This window comes from Macrobrachium nipponense, chromosome 30 (assembly GCF_015104395.2).
Source record: "Macrobrachium nipponense isolate FS-2020 chromosome 30, ASM1510439v2, whole genome shotgun sequence".
In the NCBI taxonomy this organism is placed as follows: domain Eukaryota; kingdom Metazoa; phylum Arthropoda; class Malacostraca; order Decapoda; family Palaemonidae; genus Macrobrachium; species Macrobrachium nipponense.
The window spans coordinates 40,874,986-40,879,752 of NC_087218.1; positions in this window are offsets into that span (position 1 = coordinate 40,874,986).

Sequence of the window (4,767 nt, forward strand, 5' to 3'; positions counted from 1 at the left end):
ACATTTGCCTAAATATATTGTTATGGTATAATTATAAATTACCTATTTTTCCCATTCATTTTTTTATGAATAGGCACCAAAACTTACGGAATAGGCGATTCTACGCCCGTTTTTCCGCCATTAAGTGTTAGAGGCAAAATAACAACTAAGTATTCCATCTCTTTTATTCTCCCTGGCTCTAATGCTAGTCGCAATGTTGTGACGTAGACGTCCGTATGTATAACTTCGGGTCTGTTTCATCTTCTCCTGTCTTTTTTTTTTTCTCTCTTTGGATGGTTGTGTTTGGACAGTTACTAAGACTCAATGACTCTGGTGTAAGGGTCAGTAAATGCATTTCCATGTGATCAAGAATGCCTTGTTTGATCTCAAGTAGGGAGCTGGTGACCTGTTTTAGGTTTACGATGAGGATAAACTCTTAATTCATTGCTCTCGCACCTTGTAATTTTATACAAAAATAGTCACCACAGTGAAGGTTTTAGCTCTGTTATATTTTTCCATTGTTTTCATTACTATCTGTCATAAATACACTTATGTCACATCATCTGGTCCCCTTCCCCCCCCCCCCTTTTTTTTTAAAGTAAATGATATATTTTATTCGTCTGTTATATTAGTATAGCAGCTATTATCAATATTATGTTAGGGCTCATTTTTACTGTCTCTTCGTAGTTCATTCTTCGTTTTCTTGGAAATCTTGGAATCACATGGGAAGAGTTAAGACTTTTAACGACAAACGAAAGGGATTGCAATTGATAATATTTTTGGGAACTAGTTCTCAATAAGGGTATCACTGAATACATGTGTTATTGCACTAACAACATCCCTATTTAGCTGGCGCCGAGATCAAAGTGATATAGGGTGTGGTAATCAATCATAATTTGATTAATCCAATAAAACGCACCACTTTTCCCCTGTTACCCAGTTATTACGTGTTACGTTTTCTTTGATGGATGTTTTGATATAAAAGAAAATGGAATAGTCGTGGACTAAAATAATATTGTGTGAGGTGTAGGGTTATTTATTATTATTAGTAGTAGTAGTAGCAGTAGTAGTAATTTTTTTTAATTGATACCACTCCCATGAGTGTCATGTTTAGTACCAGTCCTATTGGAATGAATGTTAAAACATAACAAAAGAAGGGGAATATGATCCCTTGGCAACAGTAAATTTGCTATACATTTACAATGGATTAGGTAAGTATGATTTTCATACTTAGCATATTAGGAAACTTAAGATCACAGCATAAAACTCCAATATCGAGTGCGATGCTGGAAAAAAAAATATGACCATTCCTTCGTTTTCATGATTGGGAGAATGATCAAATAGGATAAAAGCCATAAATTAGAGTAGGTGAGGTAAGTTTAGGCAAGCTGCCCTGATAAGGAATCAATGTTGATTACCCTAAATTTTGATGGTATCCGGTTAATGTCTGTTTTTTGCTCTCAGTTCTGTTAAACAGCGAAGTTTTAACCATACTTTATTCGTTTTTCATGCTAAGTAAACCAAGAAGAGAAAAGCATCTTAAATATATCTCGTTTAATTATGAGAGAGAAAAAGACAAGAGGTATAGTAAATTTTCTCACCCCAAGAAATGGAATATTTTTTGCTTAAGCTGATACACATTACAGAATTGAAACAAGGTGGAGGACAGAGTTATACAATATAGATCTAATTATTTTCTATAAACTTTATGTATCGACTTACAATGCATTTCGGATGAAAGCAGTTGTCAGTGAAGAAAGCAAGCCTTCTCATGTAAAGATACCTCTTTTATTTACCATAATATGTGTGATATTGACACCAAAACCCTACCATACGTGTGTGATGGAGATTAGTTATTTACATAGTGAAGATTTCCTTAACAATTATCTTTCTCATAACGGTCGCGGTGCTTCCTCTAGTCCCATGCATGGCTCTTAATCGGTATTATCCATAACTCTTGGGGGTATGGAAATCAATGTTCAGAGGTATGGGACTGGATTTGTACTATTTAATAGTAATAGCTATCTTGTATTTGGTACAGTAATACTGTGAAACCAGGGATTTCACGAACTCCCTGACATTTTCAGGAAAGTCGTGAAATCACCAGTTCACTTACGAGGGGCTAGTACTAAACACGACGAAACAGTGTAGTAGGTGAATCACTATTTTGCCGTGTTTAGTACTAGTCCCTCGGTGATCAAATGTTCTTGAGCACTGAAAATTTCCAGGATTTCATGAAATTCCTGGTTTCACAATCTTACTTTAACATATATGTCGTTTATTGTTTTCTTTAAATGTATGATAAAATAGTTTAGTCCTTGATATTACTATATCGAGTAAAACCAAGCCTCAGACATTTTGTGAAGTCATTCAGGCACCTTCGTGACTAATTATGATAATGATTTAGACAGTCTAGAAAAGGGCTTATGGGGAAATACTTGGCACTCCAGTCGAGGTCTGGAATAGTTAAAAGTTAATCCCCTGCTTCAGTCCAAGAAAGGAGTTTTTGTCATAATTCATCATTATCATAATGACCTAAAAGTAAACTTAATTTTGCTTAGGGGCATTCCATATTTTAACCTTTTATCTCCAGAATCTGGTATTCCTTAATTTCGTCAGTGTTTCCCCCTCATAGATCTCGGAAATATTCTTAGTTAAGTGAATGGACCAAAACTGCTAAAAACTACTCTGGTCAGAGCTGTAAGAAATGAAACTGTAGGGTAAATTTAAGTCTTGTACTTAATGCTTTTAGGTGGAAAGCATTCCTGGGATTTCATTTCCATCGGTAAAAAACTACATGGTAAATGAGTTTCTTTTCTACTTTCTTCATGGTCGTCAGTTGACACATGTTAGCAGCTATATACAGAGCAGTAACACTTGATACATGATTTGGTATAAAGTTCCCAAGTAAACCTGCGCGTGACGCGCACGTTTTCAAACTGGATTAATAATGTCAAGAGTTTAAAGTGAATTGCGTCTTTAGTGTTTAAAGTGGAAAAGGTGGCTAGGGAAGTACATAAATAATTGAGGATTAAGTAAATAGTGGTGAACTGTCAGACCCACATTAAGGCAATGTAGAAAAATGTGAGCCGCTGAATTCAGTAAACGTGATACAGATCTGGAGAGCAGAAAATGGATTCCATGTAGTTGAAGATATCTAGGTAAAATATGATTGCTGCAATTTATGAGATCATTTTTGATCTATATATATATATATATATATATATATATAATATATATATATATATATATATATATATTAATGAGAATAACAAATCATATGGAAGAATGAAACACAGATGTTACGACTGAAATAATATATTTTTAAATCAAGGAAGCACTTACAGTAATGTTCACATAACAGTAGTTAGAATGCATCACCAAACTGTGAAATTTACATACTGAATAACACATGAAGTTGAATAATCTGCTAAGTTTACAACAGTTTTATAACAGATTTTCTGTACTCAAAAATAGCAGTTCGCACCCTCTCAAGCGCATAACATTCACATACTGTTGTCACTCTTTCTGTTATTATTCAGTTTATATATATATATATATATATATATATATATATATATATATATATATATATATATGTATATATATATATGTATATATAAATATATACATATATATGTACATATGTATGTATATGTATATATATATATATATATATATAATATATATATATATATATATATATATATATATATATATATATATATATATATATATATATTATATATATATATATATATATATATATTATCGTCCTGCACCTTTCAGGTAGGCACGTTTAATTTTTTGTGGTTTTATTTTCTTTAGAAAAATAATGAAGAAAGTTCAGGTCATCTGGTGCCATTTTAGTATTCCTAAAATTGAAAACTGTCTTTCACCAAAAATACTGTTTGACAAGCAGTAAAAAAATAAACCCTCAGATCTAGGCATGCGCAATAAAAGTGCTGACAAAAGATATATTGAGAATCAAGAAAAAATCAGTTCTCTTCACTTCCACAATCTATGGCTTACAGAAGAGACAAAAGGTAGTAGTACATTATTTTGATGATGACTCAAATACCAATCTTTACTTTTTCAAGTAAGGTTGATGGAAAGAAAGCAAGTGTGCTAAAGCCACTCATTATTAATTTGGAGAGGTGTTCTGACAAAGTAAACAGCTCTTCTCCCTGCCAGTCCAATGGCTGAACCAGTCAAGCTCAAATTTGTCTTTCCTCTCCTCTTCGACAATTATTTTCATATTCATTTTCTAATCTTCAAATATACCATGATTATCATTAACTTTTAGTAGACAGAGAGAGAATAATATCTGTACCTTACACTACTACTTTAAAAAAACAACGGAAAATTTTTTCTTTTTGTAATTGGTTAAGTAAAAACAATAATAAAGGATTAAAATATAAATAAGAGTTCATTTTGGTATATGACTCTAGAGATCCCAAATGACTAGTTGTGAAATTGCTTCAAAATAACTTTATATTCTACTCCTTACAAGATCAGTCATAATTGACAGGATTTAATAAAGCAGAAAATGATAACATAAATAACATAAATCCAGAAAATACGGTACTTGAACTTATAAAACAATATTTTGTCAATAAAATTTGAATGAAAAGTTTTCAAATAAATATAAACAATAAATTCCATTAACCCGTGTATAACAATCACGATGTAAATGATAACTCATTCGAAGCACGTCAATCTTGACATTGCATATTGTTTATTCTAAAGTTCCCCTTCTTTATTTCAACAAAATCTCAACAGAGCTCA